Here is a 22,757-nt window from a genome sequence, read left to right on the forward strand (position 1 = left end):
GGAAGTGCCAACGGCCAGTTGGTTATTTATTTCTTTCCAGCCCTCTATTTTTATGATAGGGTTGTAAACGAGCATGTTGGGGAGCTAATAAAGAAAATGGCACCAAGGCAAATAAATAGCAGAGTCCTTGCCCATGTGGCACCTGTAGTCTAAAGGTGCTCATGATGCAATCTTAAGGCTTATTTGTGGCCCCAGAGGGGGTGGGGCAGCAAGGGAGTAGAACCCAGGACAGCCAAGAGATAGAGGAAGGGAAATATTCTCTCTCCCTTCCTCTCTCCTTCCCTCCTTCCCCTCTCTCTGGCAAGATATATGAAAAGAAGGCCTTGAAATATGAAGCACTGGGAAAGAAATAGTGTATGGAAATGGATGTAGATTGTGAACAGGGGAGCCAGAGTATTTAGGGGGCAGACATGTGAGAGAGGGAAGAGAACCCGTGGAGAGAATCCACAATCACCTTTACTTTGGAAAAGTAGAGATTAATATGGATTAATTAATGCTGTTAGAAGATCCTAAAGGCAAAATAAAACTGAAGACAAGGTCAGCAAGCAAATAAGAACATACACTTCAGGGATGGCATTAACTGCCACCGAAAAGTCTTTCCTGAATTAACTTTTTGGGTTTATATGGCAATGACATTAAAACGCCTCCCTAAAAAAAAAAAAAAGCCTCACTAGATGTAATCAGGAAGCAGCCAGCATTCTCAGTAGAAAAATACAAAGACCTTTAAAAGATTAAATAGGTAAAAATTGAAGGATGACAATCTTGCAATGACAAATGAAGATTGGAGAGGAGTGGGCTGCAGAGATGTGGGGTAAGAATTTGAGACCAAGCCCTGAAAGGTTCAGTTAAAGACAACAGAATATGCTGAGAAAATATGATCGCTGTTTTAAGTATATAATGAGCTTTACATGAAAGAAAAGATTAGATTTGTTCTGCTTTGCCCTGGAGTACAGAAATAGGAGCGTTGGGTGGAAGTACTCAGGTTTTGGTTTAAGGAAACAATTCCTAATAGGTAAAGCTATTGAAAAATAGAACAGGCTGCTTTAGGAAGTAGTGAGTTTACCAACAATGGAAGGTATCAAGCAAAAGCTGGATGATTAATTATTTGATATATTGTAAATGGGATTTTTGCTCAGTTCTCTGAACTCCCTTTCCTCTCTAATAGTAAGTGAATCTCCAGCTTCAACAGAATACCCAAGTCTAGGATCCAGGAATCGGGAAACTTGTTTTCAATCATCTAGTTGTTAGAGCTACATGAAAAGAAACAACTGGGTGTTTTGGCATTAGATGTGTAGACAACGTATATGGATTACGAAATGTCTCAACTTTTCATTTGCATGTATAAGTGTATAGAAAAGGTCCAGCCTCTTACTAATTAAATCATCTCTAAGAATAGAACTTGAGTTGGAAAAGATCTTAAAGATCTAGTCTAAGTAGCCAGAATTTTCCTATGAAAAATTAGGGACCAGAAAGAGGCAGTAACTGACCTAAAGTAACAGAGTATTCTTTCTTTTCTTTTCTTTTTACTTTCCTTTTTTCCTTCCTTCCTTCCTTCTTTCCTTCCCCTCTTCTTTTCTTTCTTCCTTCTCTCTCTTTTCTCTCTCTATCCCTTTCTTTCTTTTGAAGTGTGGGGGCTACTGAAGGATTCAATCCTATTGCTGATTAGCATGGGAACTTTGAAATGCTCCATTTCTGGATAAGTTTGATCCTCCTTAGTTAAATTGGTAGCTGTCCTCCCCTACTCTCTCCCAACATTTCACTATGTTGATGCTGAACTTAGTTCAGATATTCGATTGGCTTAGTCCACCGAAACATTGCTCAATAGATCCTCTAGCCTCAGTCTCCCTAATAGCTTGGATTTTAGGAGTGAGCCACTCTATTCACAAAGTCACATAGCTTTCAGTATCTTTTCTTTGAGGCAGGGTGGGATAAAAGAAGAGATTCAAAATGAGAAAGTAACTGTACAGCAGCAAGTCACTTCTGGAATGAAACAAATAAAAATACTTCTAGTAACAAAATTCTTTCTTTGTTTCTTTGTTGTTGTTGTTGTTGTTTTTGGTTTGTTCATTTCTTTCTTTGTTTCTTTCTCTCTTTCTTTCCAGAGGCAATGGGAGTTAAGTGACTTGCCCAAGGTCACACAGTAAGTAAGTGTCAAGTGTATGAGGCTTGATTTGAACCTAGGTTCTCCTGACTGCAGGGCCCATGCTCTATCCACTGCACCACCTGGCTACCCCTAGTAACTAATTTCTAATAATTTCTTACACAAATTAGTTAACCTGTATAGTAATATTTCTTTGAAAAATACTAAGAATCTATCAGCCTCAAAATTATTATAAATATATGATTAAAATGTGGTACATGTCAAAGCTTTAAGAACTTAGCAGCATATTGCTGTGGGGGTGGTATTAATTCTACTGTTTTATTTTCTTTCCTGCCAACTAAAGATTATAGTGAAAAGCTTGGCTATTAGAGATTTTTATTACTAGGCTTTTCCACTACTTAATGATTAATGGCAACTGATATGCATAAGAATGATATGTAGCTGAATTCTGAATCAGTGTATGCAATATGCATTGGGACTATAAAGGTCTTGGCTTAAAACCTTGTTCATTAGACTGCCTGGGCTCATTGGAGCGTGTGGGAGTGTATAGATGTCTCCAAGTTGTAGAATCCCTTCCCAGGCTTCTGAGGGATATAGTGTGAAGACTCTTCCCTAGTGAATGAGGTTCCAAATGAGTTCCTATACAGAATAGAATGTTGATATTAGAGTTGTGGTGGAAGAGGTTAGTCCATGACGGTATAAGGAAGCAGAGACTAGAGACTCAATCGTCTGTCCTGATAAACTTCTTCCTCCACACCACCATCAGTCTTGGACCAAATATTGTCCAGAGACTCCCATTCTGGAAGAGATGATCTATTCAAGACTAGAGGGAACCTTGAGGCAGACTTGACTTGTCTGGTGATTAGAGAGTGAGCAATTTAAACATAACCTCTATATAACCAACTCCACTCCAGGACTTCCTGACCCCTGTTGTAAGTACCAGGCAGGCCATCTTGTGTTTACTATGCCTTTTCTTCCCCAACCTTTTGCTCAGCAATTGATAGTCTATCAATATTCTCTTTGTTATTTTTTATTTATTTATTTTTTTTAGTGAGGCAATTGGGGTTAAGTGACTTGCCCAGGGTCACACAGCTAGTAAGTGTTAAGTGTCTGAGGCCGGATTTGAACTCGGGCACTCCTGACTCCAAGGCCAGTGCTCTATCCACTGTGCCACCTAGCTGCCCTCTCTTTGTTATTATTAAAGGGTATGCTGAAATATGCTTCCCTATAACTCCACTCAGAATTTCTATGCCTATGAATTGAAGACTGACCACGCTGAAACTCTCTTCCCTGACATCTGAGCTCCTTCATACCCATTCACAACACTATCATCCCTCGTGGGTCCCTATCCCCACCTTCCTACTTTTCAGTTGTGTCGTCTGGAACCCATGTTCTACAGTAACAAATTGCCCTTCGTATTAGACCTATGTCTTCCCCTCAGAAATTACTTTGTGTTTTGTATTTGTAGGTATGCTTGTTGTTTCTCCCCAACTGAACATGAATTCCTCAGTGGTAGACTGTGTCATTTTATCTTTGTATCATTAGAACCTAGGATACATAGGTGGCTGGCACACAGCAGGTATGTAATAAATGCTTACTGAATTGAATTGAATGGAATAATTGCAGTTAGAGTATCTGAATTGGTGTGAACTGATTCAGTCCTGAGAATGACAGGGTTGATAAAGCAACAGCATAGTTAAAAGTCAGTCCAGAACACGTGAGGGAGTATCATAGGTGAGAGTGTGGAATAGGAGTACTGAATCTGTGAATAGGAGTGGGGAAGGGTGGTGGAGAAAGGGAGAGGGGAGAGACAGAGAGACAGAGACAGAAAGAGAGGGAGAGAGAGAGAGAGAGGGAGGGAGAGAGAGAAGAAAAGAGAAGGGAAGGGAAGAGGAGAGAAGAGAGGAGAGAGAGAGAGAGAGAGAGAGAGAGAGAGAGAGAGAGAGAGAGAGAGAGAGAGAGAGAGATGGTGGGATGGAGGGGTGCCAAGAAGAGAAGAGAATAAAGGAGGAGAGAGGGAGAGGGGGAGAGAGACAGAGGTGAGTCAGAGGGGATTCAGTGTGAATGAAGACCAGGATAGGCAGTCTAGGGTGTACTCTGGGGCTCTGTATGAGTAAGAATGTTGTCTGCTGAGGGGGTTGGGATGTTTTTAAAGTTCTAATTCTGCTTTCCTTCTCCCTCCCTCACTCCAGTGATATCAACAATGGGAAGTCATGTTGAGAAAGCACACACACACACACACACACACACACACACATATAAATGGGAAGTTTCTGAGCTTTCTGTCATAGTTTCCTAATGAGAAGAGAAAGTTTGGAGGGGAAAGGGAGTGAAGAGAGACAAGTGTGGAATGTGAATGACAATAGTGTAATTATGGATGACATATCCAAAGTTTGGGTCTACATAGACAGATTGATTGGTGTTTTTGCTAAAGAATCAATAAAAGCTCAGTTTTGTGTGTGTGTGTGGATATATCTCTTCTTAATTATATATGTATATATAATCTGAAATAATTTAAGATAGATATTTGATATATATTTGATGCATATATGAAGTATATTTGAGATATATAATTGGAAATATATTTAATATATTATATATACCATTTAAGATAATTTGAGATATTTTAGGTGTGCATATCTGTATGTATACCATTTGAGATCATTCCTTTACTTCTGTCCCTGTTCTTCCATAGGCTTGTTTGGGAAAGCTCAGAAACTTGAGTCAGGTGGTAAGGTGGGAGAGTTTGATTTCAAAGTTGAGGAATGATCTTGAGTTTTTGTTCGGGAGGGTCAGAGATGGTGCTCATACTGGCTGGTGTAAAAAAAAAGCCCTCTGCAGATTCATGTTGGGGAAACATTATTGATATTTCTCCTTATACTCTCTCTCCACTGGTGTAGAGTTACTCATAGATTTTCAGACTTGGAAAGGACCTCAGCAGCCATATAGTTCAACCAGAACTCAAAAGGGAATCTCCACTACAACCTCTGTGTTTTGGGCCAGGACTGATTAAGCCCACTCCAGTGGTTCAGGTTTGGGAGTCGCAAGAAATGAGACCACATAAACCGTGCTCAGTTCTGCTTTCTCACCATTATCTTGCCTCTCTCTTAGAAGTGTACAGAATTGTGTATAGTTGCAATTGATTGCTTAAGTATTTTGGTGATGTTATATTCAAGATTAAAAAGGAGAGTGGTAGTGTTAGGAATCTTGAAAGGAAGAATAGTGATTAAAAAAAAATTTTCCTTTCCTCTTTTATAGCAAGGAACTTCTCTACTGAATTGCAGGTATTAGGTGGTCCCTTCCCAACAGTGGTGTGATTCTTTCTCTATGAATTGATAAATAGCTTCAGGGCTACTTCTTTACAGACAAGGAAGTTGTGACCTCTGAATGCTACATTGGCAAGGTAATCTTTGATTCATCATCTATTCAAAACCTCAACTCATGAGCCCTTATCTCTTATTTCCCTTTTGTTATATCAACTGGAAAGAACATTTATTTGAAGCAAAGACATTTAATAAAAGGCAACTGCAAAAGGAGAAACAAAGAAATTCCTTCTGACTCCCCAATATACACAAGGATGTACTCTCTCAAAGATTCCCTTGCTACTCATAGAAGATGGAAGAAGAAACATGTTTGATGCAGACAACTCATGTTCCTATACTTGAGTCACAACTAAATCTTTCTGCCTCTGAAGTTGTTGCTTGCTGCTGCCCTACAAAGGTATGATATCTGCTGGTCTACTGGTAACATCTGTAGAATTGCTTTATCCTCTGAGCACTAAGGTGCTTTTCTCCCCATAGCTAGGTAACCTCTCTCCAACAATAAAGTGATAGCAACTCATTTGTGAGGTGGCCCATAGCTTCAGAGCTATTTCAGCTCTTTTGTGAGTCAGATCCACAGCTTCATCTAGTCAAAATATAAAACATTACTCAGGGGGGCAGCTAGGTGGCGCAGTGGATAAAGCACTGGGCCTGGATTCAGGGGGACCTGAGTTCAAATCCAGCCTCAGACACTTGACAGTAGCTGTGTGATCTTGGGCAAGTCACTCAACTCTCATTGCCCCACTAGAAACAAAAAACAAAACCAAAAATTACTCAGGCGAAACCTGTTTGGGTTTTGGTTTATTGGTTTTCCCTTTGGCTACCTTCTTCTCTGCAGGAATTTCAATAGTACTCAGTTTCCTCACACGGGGTAAGTAAATTCTTTTCAACTCCCATCATGCTACTAGTAGCTAGTAGCAGTACCATACAGATTACCCTGGAGCTTTAGTTAATAATACTTGTAGGTCAGGATGAATCTATCAAAACTGTCATGTATTTCTATAGCTACACCAAAATAAATGTCCCACTTATACTTTAAAGCTTCCAAAGAATATTTGAAAAATGTCAGGATTGTTAGGAACCTTAGAAGTCATTTAAATCTAACTGCACTTGAACAAAAATCCCTTATCTCCGGCGATGAGGAGCAACTATAGGCAGAGGATACATTTGATAGCTTTAATGGTTTGAGCGTTTTCTCCTTTTTTGCAGTCTAGCTCTGCAGTCCTCAGACCATCCTATACTTCCATTGCCTTAGGCACTGTGTCTGGTGACAATGAGCTTCCTTTTGATTTTTGTGAGGATCAAGTGAGATAATGCATACAAACTACTTTGAAAAACTTAAAGTAACATGTTAATGTCAACAATTATTATTTCCAAGGCTATATTATTGTTAACAATCATCACAAGTTGGGTTTAAAAAAAATACTAAAGCTTCCTAGTATGTGGTACCAGATTAGATAATAGAGAGATTCATGGAGCTTATAGGATCCTTGCTTATCTTCCCCTGTCCCCCATGTCTGAGATATTTTCCTTTTTGACACCAGTGACAATCAGTGCAAAGAATCTTCATTCTTGGGGACAGAGAACATGACTCTCTCTCTGCCTTCCTTATACCTTTTCATCATGCTTACCATGGAAGAGAGGGGAGACAGTCACCCAAAAGTTACCCCAAATCGACCAAACTGCTGGACTGGAAGGTAGGAGGAAACGTATCTAACTAGAAATCAGGAGATGTATTTTGCAGTCACAGCTCCACCATTAACTGGCTAGCCATGTGATTGAACCTCCATTTTCACAAGGGTAAAATGGGGATGGCTAGCACACTCTGACCTTATCTCAGAAAACTGTTAGGAGGATGAAATGAGATAATGTATTTGAAAGCCTTTGTTAACAGAACAGTTCTGTGCAAATCTAGGGTTTATCATTTTTATTGTGCTCTCCCCAAAGGAAAGTCTTTCTATTAGAGCAGAGGGCAACTCTTAAAAAGCTCCAACACAAATGTAAATTATCATCCTATTATCTTTATTCCATGTGGTTTGGAATCAGAAAACCAAGTCTCAAATCTTTTTTTTTTTTTTTGGCGGGGCAATGAGGGTAAGTGACTTGCCCAGGGTCACACAGCTAGTGTCAAGTGTCTGAGGCTGGATTTGAACTCAGGTCCTCCTGAATCCAGGGCCGGTGCTTTATCCACTATGCCACCTAGCTGCCCCCAGGATTTGATTTTATATGATTTCTAGTTCCAAATTTTTTTACCTCCCTCCCTTTCCTCCCCCTTCCCCAAGACAGAAAACAATCTGATATAGGTTATCTATGTAAAATCACATTAAACATATTTCCTCATTAGTCATATTGTGAAAGAAGAATCAGAACAAACAGGAAAAACCTCAAAAAAGAAAAAAAAAGGTAGAAACAGTATAGTTCATTCTGCATTCAGATTCCACAGTTCTTTTTTCTGGGTGTGGAGAGTATTTTCCATGTGATTCTATTCTTATTTGTTTGTTTGTTTTTTGCGGGGCAATGGGGATTAAGTGACTTGCCCAGGGTCACACAGCTGGTAAGTGTCAAGTGTCTGAGGTCGGATTTGAACTCAGGTACTCCTGAATCCAGGGCCAGTGCTTTATCCACTGCGCCACCTAGCCGCAGTGTGATTCTATTCTTAAAGGAGGGAACAGCCTGTATGCATCCCATCATCGTCTATAAGCCTCAAGTTCGAAATGATATAGTCAGACTACTGGACTTGAATTCTTCTAGTCATGAATCTGCTTTTTTACCCCAAAACTAAAACAAGGGCTTTAGACAGAGACTAGATGACATTGAAGCCCTTTCCAGCTCGAGAGGCTGATGTTTTGACAAGTTAGAGTAAGTTTTGCTGGGACCTTATTCAAAGACCCCTAATCTTGGAGTCTGAATAACACTTTCTCTCCTAGTTTTATTTATATTATAAACATACCAGGGATAGTGTCAGTAACCAGTTTCTGTACAACTGAGACCAGGATCAACTAAGTGCTTTCCCCAAATTTGTCTGCAGAGAGAAGGACAGAGGTGGGTCCCTCAGCAGGCAGACAACAGGTAAAGGCGACCGGACCGGACAGTACCCATTTAGGACTGCCTCTGTCTGGGTCCATTCCAAGTGCTGAAGAAGATAGCTTGGTTTGTGAGGGAAGCTCCCTTTAAGCTGTTTATTACCTCCCTGAATTACTAAGCAAATATTGACAGAAGGATCCAGTGTCCCCAATGAGCTACCTGTTGTCTCACCTGGCACATCACTTCATGGGGGTGATAGTGGGACTTGGCTGTCTCTGTAGCCCTGGAGGGGCATTTTTCTGCCAGGCAAGGGAAAAAATGCCCAAAACAGGCAGAAACAAACCGTTAGAGGCCCTGTGAATGGAGAGAGGCTTGCTTTCCATGAGGCCCAGCAGCTTGCAGTGATGGACTGATACTAGGTGGCTTAAGTACGGGCAGGAAAGAACCCAGTGGTTCCACGGCACCACCTTTGTTACAAATTGCCTCAATTTTCTCATCTGTAAAATAGGAATAGAGAGCAATTTCCTATATCTTTCCTGGAAGGGAAGGGGGAAGAGTGAAATGGGTCAGGCCTTGGAAGTTCTGTGAAAGTCACTCAACAATCAACAATCAACAAGCCCTATGCTCCGGGCACTGTGCTAGGTGCTGGGGCTTATACAGAAATGAACACAGAACTGAAATAGTCTTTTTTCTAAGGCAGTTTACATTATAATAGGGTAAACAACGTGCAAATATATGTATATAAGTATACAGAGATATGTAAAACACATACAAAATAAACAAATGGGCATTTTTCCCGAGGGAGGTGTTGGCATCTGGAAGGAGAGGTAGGAAGGGGCATCATGAAAGGTTGTTGTTGTTGTCCTGACCCTTTTGGGGGGACTTTCTAGGCAAAAATACCGAAGTAGTTTGCCACTTTCTTCTCCAGATCATATTGTAGATGAGAAAACTTAGGCAAATAGGGTTAAGTGACTTGCCCAGCGTCACAGAACTAGTGTGATGAGATTTGAACTCAGGTCTTCCGGACTCGAGGCCCCATACTCTATCTACTGAGCCCCCTAGCTGCCCCGTGAAATGTAGGAGGGGTCATTTGAACTGAACATTGAAGGAGGCTAGGGATTGTAAAATGAAGAGGTGCTTAGGAAGTGCATTTCAGCTATTTGGGCAGTGGAACGTCGTGTGAGAGAGAGCAAGAACATTTTTCAACAGAAGACAGAGTATAGGGGCAGCTAGGTGGCACAGTGGATAGAGCATTGGCCCTGGAGTCAAGAGGACCTGAGTTCAAATCCGACCTCAGACACTTAACACTTATTAGCTGTGTGACCCTGGGCAAGTCACTTAACCCCAATTGCCTCACCAAAAAAAAAAAGAAGACAGAGTATGCAAAGGAGATTAATGTATAATAATAATTAATGTGGGCCAGAGTCTGACTGTGAAGGACTTTAAATGCCGGAATATGTATTTGATCCTGGAGGTAATAAAAGGCCATTGAAGCTTCTTGAGAAGGGGAGTGTTAAGTTCAGAGCTCTTCTTTAGGAATGTCACTGAGAAGGCTGCATGGAGAATGGTTTGGGAAAGCCGGGAAAACCAATTAGGCTATTGAACTATAAGGAACTTCATTAAAAGGTACTCATGTGCTTGATTTTCTTCAGGAGCTCCAATTGAGTAAACATCAATTTTACTTAGCACCTGTGCTGTTACTAGTCTTAAACAGTATGGCAGCTCAGAACGGTCAGGTGTAGGAGTTTGGTTTACCAATTGAGCTTCCTCTGTCATGCAGAAGTTAAAAAAAAAAAAAGAAAGAAACAAAGCCTAGCTCTTTCTGACCCTCTCTCTTTTCAGTGAAATGTGTGTGGGGCTTCTGTGCTGGCCCTCTTTGGAAATTTTTTGGCAAAGATGAGACAAATAGCTTCTGTGGAAATTATTTATTTAGTATTAATGGGGCAAACCTAGACCCTGACTAGACACTTCACATAAACAGGATCAGTCCAAACAGAGCTGTTTGAAAGCAGAGATTTCCTATGACCCCGGGAATTGGACCAAGAGTCAGAGATGTCATATTTATAGAAACCCTGTTAATTTTACTTCATGTTTAATCCCAAGTATAACAAACCCAAGAATCCCCCCAAGACAGGGGTATTAAACAGGGGGGTGGGAGTGGGTGTTATTCCTTATAATTGTACTCATATGTCTGTCTGGAAGCCAGGGCTGGGAATGGGTGGAAAAGTGGGGACTTTGAGATTGTGGGTGTATGGATGATACTTCCAAGAAGCCAGAAACCCAGCCAATTAATTAAAAAATAATTAATACTCAAGTTTCCCAGTGCCTTCTGAAGGGAATGCTTGGAAAGCTCTATAAAGTGTTCACTATCTCAGTGTCTTGAGGAATTCTCCATCATGGTTAGAAGTCTACAATCCTCAGGGGCAGCTAGGTGGTGCAGTGGATAAAGCACTGGCCCTGGATTCAGGAGGACCTGAGTTCAAATCTGGACTCAGACACTTGACACTTACTAGCTGTGTGACCCTGGGCAAGTCAACCCCCATTACCCACAAAAACAAAACAAAACAAACAAACAAAAAACCACTCTAGGAGAACAGCCTGATATTGGCATTGCACATGTGGGTCAGTTACCAACTTTCTGGCCATCTATATTAAGAACCCTCTATTTGATACCTGCTATGTGTCAATGGTGTAAATGGAGTAAAGGATAGGGGGCTAGCCTTGGAGTTCAGAAGGACTAACATCAAGTCCTGTCTCTCAGATATACTAGTTATGTAACTCTGGACAAGTTATTTGACTTCTTAGTACCCCCAAGCCATTCGCTAAAATTCTTGCAGTCATAGGAATTATTGGAGGAGTTTCTGCCCATGGATTTCTCTATGTCAATGAAATTGCAAGTCCCAAATGCCAGAATAAAAATGTGTCTATTCAGTGGACAAGTGCTGGAAACCAAGGCTGTAGAAGTGGCACAGGGCCATAAATCTTGCCTCTTTTGAAAGAAATGTCAGGCATTTCTGTGCCACTAAGAGAAACAAAAGGAAATCCCAATCATCTGCTCTTTTATAAATCACTCAAATAGTTAAATGGTTAATGCTATCTGAAAGCTGAATGGGCTTTCTCTTGAGAGAATGAGCGCCCCGTTACCACTGGAGTATTTGAGAAGAAGGTAGAGAACATTTGTTAGAGACGGTCTGACATCCATCTTTTTCCTTTCACCATTCTATAATTCACCATTCATAATTTGGGTTCTCTGTTATTATGACCTGCCTAGACTACCTCAGTAACTTTCTAACAGGTCCTTCCATCTCCAAGGTCATCTATGTCTTCACTTTCAGCTCACTTTTCAGTCAGCTCCCCACCAGCTGTCTTGTCCCATAGGGGATCTCTCATCTCTTCCCTCCTACTTCCTACTTTCCCCTTTATGTTTTGACTTTCCCTATTAGAAAGTAAGGGGCAAACTGATGGTACAGTTGATAGGGTGCCAGGCTCGGAGCCAGGAAGACTCACCTTCCTGAATTCAAATATGGCTTCAGACCTTTACTAGCTGTGTGACCCTGGGAAATTACTTAACTCTGTTTGCCTCAGTTTCCTCATCTGTAAAACAATATGGAGAAGGAAATGGCAAACCACTCCAGTATCTCTGCCAAGAAAATCCTGAATAGGGTCATGAAGAGTCAGACATGACTGAAAAAAAACCTAGAAGGTAAGCTATTTGGAAAAATCAACTTTTTTTTATATCTAGCATTTAACATGGTGCTTGGTAAATACTATGTAATAAATTCTATATCTATCTATATGATCTCTCTCTCTCTCTTTCTCTTTCTGTCTCTCCATTTTTCATGCCATGGGCAGAATAACTTTTTTCTTTTTTAAAAAAAATTCAATAATAAACATTTTTATTTAAAGTTTTGAATTTCAAATTTGGTCCCTCCTTCCCTCCATTCCCTTCCCTCTCCCTGAGGTGGTAAGCAATCAGATATAGGTTGTACATGTGCAGTTATGTAAAACATTACCACATTAGTAATTTTGTATAAGAAAACTTGAATAAAAGAAAAAGTGAAAAATAGCATGATTCATTCAGTCTGTGTTCCATCCCTATCAGTTCTTTCTTTGGAGAGTGATAGTATGCTTCATCATTAGTTGTTTGGACTTGTCTTGGATCATTGTATTGCTGAGAATAGTTAAATCATTCATAGTTCTTCATCAAACAATATTGCTGTCACTGTACACAGTGTTCTCCTCTAAACTCTATTGAGATGGCAGGACCATATTTTATAGAAACTTTCTATGTGCCCCAGCACTTAGCATGGTATTCTGCACATAGTAGGCACTTAAATGTTTGTTGTCTGGATGAAGACATGAATTAATATTGCGAGGAAGATTCATTCATTGTGATGTGGTGGAAAGAACTCCAGCCTAGGAGCCAGGAATCCTGGAGTCTAGTCGCAGACTTCCCATTCTCTAGCTATATGACCTTTGGCAAATCCTCTTCTTATGCCTAACCAGAAAATGTGACCTAGATGATCTCTAAAGATGTCTCATACTTTTAAAATATGATGCTCTCTGGCTGTCTGCCACAGTTAGAAATTGTCCAAGGTTAGACTAACTTTCTGATTTCCAGACTCAGAGCAGCTGCACGTGAAAGTTAGGTAGGAGTCAGGGAAGAGTGCTGGCAGACTCTGGGTATCTGCAGACATGCTCTATATGCTTCAATAATTCCATGTAATGAGAATGGTATTGTAACAGTAACATTGTGCCATTCTGTGGAAAGTCGCTTGTCTATATGGCAGTTCCTGAGACATTAGAGTGGGAAGCTGGCCATCTCTACCTCCATCCCTCCCTCTTTCTGCTTATATCCAAGGTGACTCACCCTTCACTTCCTGCCATCCCCTAATTACACCCCTGTCTCTAATGAAGTCACAGCTGAACACCTTTTGTACCTAGTATTTGGTGAAGTGTGAATCTATTGATGGGTTTATTGTAGCTGGGCAATTTGGCTAAATTCAGTCGCAACTTGGTAGTTTTGGCTACTAGCCCAGGGACTGTCATCTTTGGACACTGCTCAAAAAGAGGTCTGTAAACATTTTTATAATGCAAGACTCTGAGGACATATTCAATCTAACACATAGTACGTGCTCATCAGATAAAAGGACAGTTAGTCTCCAGCTTCAATGAGTCCACATTAGGAGGCTGGTCTGCTAATAGTAAGATCATGACATTCAATCAATGGATTCAGGGCAAGTGACTAGGAATGACATCTATGAATTCTACTATGAGGCTGGCAGGGGTAGCGGTGATGGTGGTGGTGGCGGAGGTAGCAGTGGCAGAGAACTAATAAATCACATAATACTTTTTTTTGTGGGGCAATGAGGGTAAAGTGACTTGCCCAGGGTCACACAGCTAGTAAGTGTCAAGTGTCTGAGGCCGGATTTGAACTCAGGTCCTCCTGAATCCAGGGCCAGTGCTTAATCCACTGCACCACCTAGCTGCCCCCCCCCCGAATACTTAATACTTAAGCAGCAGATGACCACTGAAAAACTCCAGAACTAGTCAATGCCATTCTGTAGAGGCAGAATGAGCTATGGAGAAGTTCAAGGGCAAATGAAAGCAAGAAGAGGGGAAAATCTAAATCATAATAAACCCCTATGTATGGCTATGGTTTTAGGGGTCCTGGGGTCCCTTCTTTTGTCAGTGGAAGCATTGAAGAGTGTATCTTGCATTTGTGTTAGTTACCCTGGTGGTCAGCAGAGTCACCCCAGTAAGTAAGAAGCATTATAGACTTAACACTGAAGTTCTTTAGCCAAGGGTCCTTAGGCTCCAGCTATATGCTGCATGTCTGAAACTTCTGACTGGTGCCTTCCCCTTCCCCTTATTTCCCTAAAACAGTGCCTCCTATAGAGGTCTCTGAAATTGAAGATAGGAGCGATGTGGGAGATATGACAGAATATTTTTCTCTGGATTGAAAAGGAAAAATGCAGAGGCTGACAATGTTCCAAGATCCTTTGATTTTGGACTGAATATCATAAAAAATTTCCCTGAGCAAATGCCCATCAACAGGGGAATGGCTAAAAAAGTTGTGGTATATGAATGTAATGGAATACTATTGTGCTGTAAGAAATGATGAGCAAGAGGAGTTCAGAGAAACCTGGAAGGACTTATATGAACTGATGCTGACTGAGAGGAGCAGAACCAGGAGAACATTGTATACAGTAACAGCAACATTGTGTGATGAACATGAGCATAGACTTGGCTCTTCTCAGCAATGCAACAATCCAAAACAGTTTCAAAGAACTCATGAGAGAAAATATTCTCAACATCCAGAAAAAAAGAACTGTGAATTATGAATGCAGATTGAATCATACTGTTTCTACTTTTGGACCTTCTTTTTTCCTTCTTATTTGAGGTTTTTCCTCTGTGCTCTGATTCTTCTTTCACAAGATGACTAATGTAGAAATATGTTTGATGTGACTGTACATATACAACCTATATCTGACTGCTTTCCATCTTGGGGAGGAGGGAGGTAAGGGGAGGGGGAAGAAAAATTTGGAACTAAAAATCCAGCGTAAATAAATGTTGAAAACTATCCTTATATGTCATCTGTAACTGGAAAATAATAAAATTAAATTAAAAACAAAAAACAAAACTCAAAAGTAATGGAAAACCCACTCAGGGAGGGAAGGATGGATAGAATTTGGAACGCAAAACTTTAAATAAAAATGTTTATTTAAAATTAAAAAAAAATTCCCCTGAGCTTTCCTCTAGTGCAGTAGCTCTTAACTTTTTTTGTGTTGTGGAAGCCTTTGGGCCCCTTCTCAGAATAAATGTTTTTAAACACATAAAATAAAATATATAAGGTCATAAAGGAAATTAATTGTAGCAAAATAAAAAACAAACAAAACCCCCAAATTCATGGACTCCAGGTTAAGAAATCCTGCTCTGCTAAGGCTTATCCCTATTTTTGTTGCTGAGTCTGATATTTTATATATGTGGTCTGTTTCTTCAGGTTAAAACATTGGCAACAATTGACATTGGTGATTCATCTACATAGCCAAGTCAATTAAGTGTGAATGAAATTAGGAGAGTTTAGGAGCTGTATTAGGAGAATATTAAGGAGAATATCATAAAATGGAAGAGAGATGATTTCACAGGCCCTCCATTCTCCTACTGTTGATATGGCACAGTGAATAGAGTACTGGGCCTGGAGTCAGAAAAGCCTGGGTTCAAATCCAGTCTCAGACACTTACTAGCTGTGTGATCCTAGGCAAGTCACTTAACCTTGTTTGCCCCAGTTTCCTCATCTGTTAAATGAACTGGAGAAGGAAATGGCAAACCACTCCAGTATTTGGCCAAGAAAACCCCAAATGAGATCATGAAGAATTGGAAAACAACTGAACAATAATAATGCCAACAAAAGATGGGAGATACTTTATCTCCTTTAGCCTCATTCTTTAACCAGTGGGTGTGGATGCTGAGTGCTTCCTGAAAATAAGATTTTGCATACAGTGTTGTTGTTCAGTTGTTTCACACAGTAGATATTTTAAAATGTCAAAACTTTAGTATGCTAATATTTCAATAATGATTTGAATCACTTTAGTCTCTCCTAAATAATCATGCTAATTAGTCATGGGGGATATAAGGGTGCTTTTTTTGGTTTGTTTTGCTAATTTCAGGGCTCAAATTTCAGAAACAGTCCTTTTACCTTTGGATCATGAAGCAAAACTCAGCATTCTGCAACTTTTGCCTTCTTTCTTCTTTCCCCAGCATGGTTCTGCTCCAAGTCCCAGGGTGCAGTCACTAACTCCTTTCATTGGATTTATGGAGGCATCAGATGCAGCAGAGAGAGCCCTTGCCTGGGCATCAGGAGATTTGCTTGGGCTTTAGCCGCAGCTCTGTCATGAACCAGTTGTGTCATGACCTTGATCAAATCTCTTACTCTCTCAGGGCCTCAATGGAGGGAGTGAAAGGTTGGATTAGCGGGTATCTAAATTCCACTCCCTGCTTCATGTAACATTCTGTGCTTCTATGAGTAAAGGAAGAAGAGACAGCTGGCAACCCCTATTCTTTTCCTTGACATATACTTGCTCTTCTTTTTCTTTTCTTTTTAAAAATTTTTTTGGTGAGGCAATTGGGGTTGTGACTTGCCCAGAGTCACACAGCTGGTACGTGTTAAGTGTCTGAGGCCGAATTTGAACTCAGGTCCTCCTGACTCCAGGGCCGGTGCTCTATCCATTGCACCACCTAGCTGCCTCATTTCTTTTTTTGGCGAGGCAATGGGGGTTAAGTGACTTGCCCAGGGTCACACAGCTAGTTAAGTGCCAAGTGTCTGAGGCCAGATTTGAACTCAGGTTCTCCTGCATCCAGGGCCGGTGCTCTATCCACTGTGCCACCTAGCTGACCCCTCTGCCTCATTTCTTAAAAAGATGAATGACTGTTTAGGTTTTACCTGTTTCAAGAAGAAAGTGAGTCCTGATGAAAAGGGGCATATCTACACAATACAGCTTGTACTGAATTCCCTCCCCAGAAAGGATCTATTAGCTTCATAGTAAAAACCTACTGTATTTGTATCCAATGCTTCTGTAGGGAATCTGGCATAGTGGCCTATGCATTGTAGGGAAACTGAACATCGAATAATTTTGTAACCAGTTTTGAAGGGTGATTTCTGAAAATATTTATTTCTGAGGATTTGGGGACCCAGAATTTAGGCTAATATTACTGAGATACATTTATTTTTAAGGATGTTTAAGTTGAATGTAATCAGTCCCCTTCTTCTCTAGTACAGTTCAAAGGGGGAGGAGCAGGGAGGATGCCATTATTATGAGCAGTTCCAGCAGGAGGTGTCTTGAAATATCCCTTGGCCCTGTGCTCTGATGAAATCATTCTGTTCTGTGGGGGGAAATGTTTCATATGAGGTCACTCATCATGGGATCCCATCCACACCAGCCACTCAGGCCCAGCCTTGAGACCCCCAATCCAGTGAAATGAATGTTTCTTCTAAAATTTAAATTTCAGGCACCTCTAATTACCTCAATGTATATGTATATTGCCTTTATTTTCCAATATATCCTTTTCCCTTCCCAGAGAGCCATTCCTTATTACAAAGAATTTTTTAAAATGGCTCAAGAAAGCTAATCAACATATCAAAAAAAAAAGGTCTCATTATATTTTGTATCCTGCCCCCTACCCAATTAAAATCCCTCACTACTTCTCTCCTGGCTTCACTCCTGATTCTTTAAATGTTTCCATCTCTTTACCTGATTTCTCTGATTGGTGAGTTACTTCCTGAGAAGTGCACAGACTATCTATGCTCATGTTGTTCCCAGTTTCACTGCTGACTTTCCTGACTCTTCCATCATACCTTCCTTCATCTCCTCCCTTAACATGCCCAGCCACTTTCCAGCTTCTTCTTATGTGTAGTCTTCTTCCATTAGAATGTAAGTTATTTGAAAAAGAGATTGTCCCTTTTTGACTTCTATTCCCAGCATTTAGCACAGTGCCTGACACATTGTAAGAACTTAGTAAATGCTCTATCATCCATCCATCCATCTATCCATCTATCATCTATCTGTCTCTGTCTGTTTCTGTCTCTCTTTCTCTCTCTCTATCTATCTATTGCACATGTGTGTGACAGGAAGCTCTCCTCTGTCTTCTTTGGGGCTAAGCTTCATCATGATAATTTCACAGCATTCAGATTTGATTTGTTATTTTTTCTATTTACATTGTTGTAGTTGCTATGTATATTGTTTTTCTGGTTCTGCTTATTTATTTTGCTTAAGTTTACATAAGTCTTTCGATGAATCTTTGTATTAATTCTAGTCACCATGTCTTATGGTACAGCAATATTCTATTACATTCATGTAGCACAATTTGTTTAACCATTTCCCACTCAATAGGCATGTACTTTTGTCAACATTCTTTCAAAAATTTTAAAGGCACTTGTTGGGTGCAGAGCCCTATGCTTAGGTAAGGGTTGAACTAGATGCCCTCTTGAGTCTTGTCTAGCTTTGGCATTTTGGATTCTAAGAAGTGGGAGGAAGGTCCATAGAATAGATAGGGAGAATTGGATGGTGTGGGAACAAGGGGAAAACCCTGGGCATTATTCATTTTCAAAGGAAGTATTGTTCTTAAAGAGTTAACCTACATACCAAGACTGCAATTACCAGGAATAATGGGGTGTGATTGGTGTACATGGAGGCTGGAACTGATTTTCAGATTTATGCTCAAGGAGCTGTCCTGCTGACTTCCCTTCCTTATTTCCAGGTAACTTGCGACCAGCAGGCTCAATGGAGCAGAAAGAAATCTTTCTGGGGAGGAGGGGGTCAGCAAGCTGTCTTTGAGTTATTTCAACAATGTGGCACAGCCGAGCTAAATGGAGCTTATCAAGTGTTACACCTCTCAATGCAGCAATGAGAGGCGGTAGGATATTAATGGGGAACTAGCTGCTCCAGAGCTGCCAAGAGAGAACAGGACAGATCTGTTTCCCTTGGCAAAGACAAGAAAGCTTTAGAGGGAAGAAAAAAAAAAGGAAAAAAAGGCAGGGGGTGGGGGAAAGACAGGGATCACCTTGGATATCCAGGCTAATCTTGGATAGAAGAGCAGGTGTGTGAGGGTTCCCTTCTCTCCAAGATGGGTAAATCTGAAAAAGATGTGAAGAAGGCAGAGTCTTCTGCTAGAAAGCATTCATGAGAGAATGGAGGCTTAGTTCCGACTCTGCTGTGTGTCTTTAGACAAGTCCCTTCCCTTCAGTGGGGAGAGGAATCTAGATTCATCTTGGCAAAATCAATAGAAACAAAACATTCAGTGGCTATCATTTGGAATCACAAATACTAAGATGTCTGTGAACAGCAAGGTTCCAGCAAGGAGATAGGGGTAGTAGAAAACAAAATGGACTGGATGTCAGGAGACCCACATAGCTACCACCTTTGTCTCAGCCCCCAGTTCTGCCTCCTATTTGTTTTGCAAGTCATTTAACTTCTCTAAATCTTTAGTTTCTCATCTGTAGAATTATTCTACTAGACTTATCCTACATACCCCATAGGGTTACCATAAGAGTCAAATCTGATACTGAATATAAGCAACGTTGTTGCCAAAGATGATTCTAAAGAAGCTTTTTAAATTACAAGGTCCACATTTGCCCGATTAAATGAATCACCTTTCATGTCCCCTGAAATATATGGATCTCTGCCTCCCTCCCAAGAACAAAATATAAGATCATATAAGATCATAGACTCATAAATTTAAAGCTTCAGAGGACCATGAGGTCCTAGAAACCTACTCCCTCATTTTACAGGTCAGGAAACTGAGAATGAGAGTAGTTAAGTGACTGACCCAGGATCATGTAGCTGGCAAATCCCTGAGGATGAATTCCAGCCCAGGTTTTCCTCTCTCCAAGTCCAGAGTGTTATCCACCACAATGTACCCAGTACCATGGGTATGGATAAGGCTGCCCTTGGAGTCATGAACACTTGAGCTCAAGTCTTGTCTCTGATGTGTTCAAATTTTGTGTCAACCTGGTCAAGTCCCTTAACCTTTTATCACCCCTAGGAAGTCCCTAAGACTATAAATTAATAATGAGTTTTTGATCTGCATCAGGGGAGGTAACTTCTATGACATCAGTTCTTCCTATTTAGGAAATCCCAGTTCTAGATCAATTTACTTCCTTTTGTGCAGATCACCTTAATCTCACTCCCCTTTGCCGAGCTAATAGTACCCAGGAATACATTTTATCAGTTGTCATTCTGTTCTGTTGGCAGAAATATTGGAGTGGTTTTGCCATTTCCTTCTCCAGTTAATTATACAAATGAGGAAACTGAGGCAAACAGGGTTCAGTGACTTGCTTTGAGTCACACAGTTAGTAAAGTGTCTAAGGCTAGATTTGAACTCATGAAGCTGAATCTTTCTGACTTCAGGCACAGTACTCTGCCACATTCTGTTATACTGTTTTTATTTTTGACACTTTAAAAAGCATAGATATAGGGGCAACTAGATGGTGCAGTGGATAGAGCACCGGCCCTGGAGTCAGGAGGACCTGAGTTCAAATCTGAACTCAGACACTTAACACTTACTGGCTGTGTGACCCTGGGCAAGTCACTTAACTCCAACTGCCTCACCCCCCCCCCTAAAAAAAAGCATAGATATAGTTCAGTTGGGCAATGAATGGAGATGTCTTAAAATATTAGTGCCTATATTACAGTTTCTAATCAATTATCTATGATAATCCATGACACAAGTTTCTTTCATGATATTGAATTGACAATAAATTGGTATTATAAAAATAGCATTTTTTAGTCTTTTGCAAGCAAACCACTTGTTCTCTTCTGTATGTCTGTCTCCTCTGCCCCCATTTCAAATATTTTATGAGCCTGTGGAGATCTACACTACTCTACTCTACTGAATGAATGGATAAGTGAATGAAAAGATTTACTAAGAGCTTATCCCAGTCCAATGCTGTTCTAGAAGAGCAAGACAGACCCTAGCCTTAAGGGGCTTACATTCTTACAATGGGAAGCAATACATATGGGCCAGTGACTGCCAGAAAAGGATCCTTTGGTCTAGGAAGTTACGGTGCTAATGAGTGGAACAATAGGGCAGTCAACTGGCACACCTTTTTCAGGAGCAACAGTAGTATTGATTACTGTTCCCAGAGCAAGAAGAATGGGAAGAAGGGAAGGTGTGATGTAAAGCATGATTTGGGGTCTGGGACTGGTTAGATTTTGTGGACCTGGTTGGGGGACTCACCAATCAGGACAGCACAACCTCAGAGAAGTGTTTCCAAGGCTAGGTGGTCTAAGTGACCCAGGGCATTGTCTCAGGAGATGTAATGATGGGATGTGAAGCATAGTGGATGGCATGAACAAAGTTAACACATGGTAAGGTGTGAAGGTAATAGCAGAATATATAAAGCATTCTTCAGGGATATATGATTGCAAAAAGATGGTTGGAAAGGAGGAGATTCCATTCATAATTCCAGTCATAGAGAGATTCTCCATAGATGATGAAGTCTTCCCGTTGCTCCTGTTTGCTGATGACATGCTATTGACATCAAACCTTTGAACATTTTGGAGCCTCTTGGATGAGATCCATAATCACTCAAAAGGATTTGGCATAATTACCCACATAGGAAACAATAAAATCAATCAATCAATCAATGAGTATTAAGTACTGACTACTGTATGTGTCAGATACTGTCAGACAGGGAGAATACAGAGTCAAAAAATGATGAAGAATTCCACTTCCCAGGTTATGAGCTTTAGTTGTGTGCACAACGTATACCTTGTCCATTAATATATCCATATTGGATAGACATTGCTAATAGATAAGGAGTTGGGCCTAGAATTGAACAAGTGGGGAGTGGGCTGGATTGTCTTTGGGAAACTGCAAAGTCCTTTTTTAAATAACAATTTTCTTAGTTATGAATTTACTAAACATCAACAACTACTATTTCCTTATGTAATTAACAGAAAAAGGATTATGCATGATACAATGAAATTATGTGTTAAATTTAACATGGTATTTCCAACACTGCCCTATTTTGTTCCCGTCTGAACTTTCTTTTGCTATATTTGGTGTATTTTATTTCATGTTTCATTGATACTCTTGTTTTCATTTTTCTTTTTTTGGGCATCACTATGATTCTCCCAACTCTCCCTTATAAATCTCCTTTCCCCACAAAAAAGTCTAATTAAATATTTAATTTAACCAGTTAGCAAAAGTAATGATACACCAGTTTTGTGTGTCTGCTATATTCATGTCTCATAATTTGTATACCCATAACCCAAATGATGGGCATCTACTTTGTTTCTAATTCTACTATAAATATATTTTAAAGATTGTGGGTCCTTTCCCCTTTTCCATTGTCTTTTTGGTGTATAATTAGTATTTCTGTATCAAAGTTAGTATCTGTATCATGGTTAGTGATTTAGGGGGTGGGGAGGAATGTATGGTTCCAAATTACTTTCCAGAATGGTTGGACCAATTTTCAGCTCTATCACATTGTATTAGTTGCTTTGTTCTCTAACAATCCTTCCAAATAATTGCCATTTCCTTTTTTTTTTTTTTTGGTAATTTTTGCTAATCTGATGGATGTGAGGTAGAACCCAAGAGTTGCTCTAATTTGCATTTCTCTTATAATTAGTGACTTGGGAGATTGTTTTCATATGGTTGATTGTAACTTGGCTTTTTAAAATAAAGAATTCCATGTTCACATAAATTCACCATCTGTTGGTAAATCATTCTTGTTTTCCTATATTTGAATAAATTCTTAATATATCTTGCACCTGGGGCAGCTAGGTGGTGTAGTGAATATAGCACCGGCC

This window comes from Dromiciops gliroides, chromosome 2 (assembly GCF_019393635.1).
Source record: "Dromiciops gliroides isolate mDroGli1 chromosome 2, mDroGli1.pri, whole genome shotgun sequence".
NCBI lineage: Eukaryota > Metazoa > Chordata > Mammalia > Microbiotheria > Microbiotheriidae > Dromiciops > Dromiciops gliroides.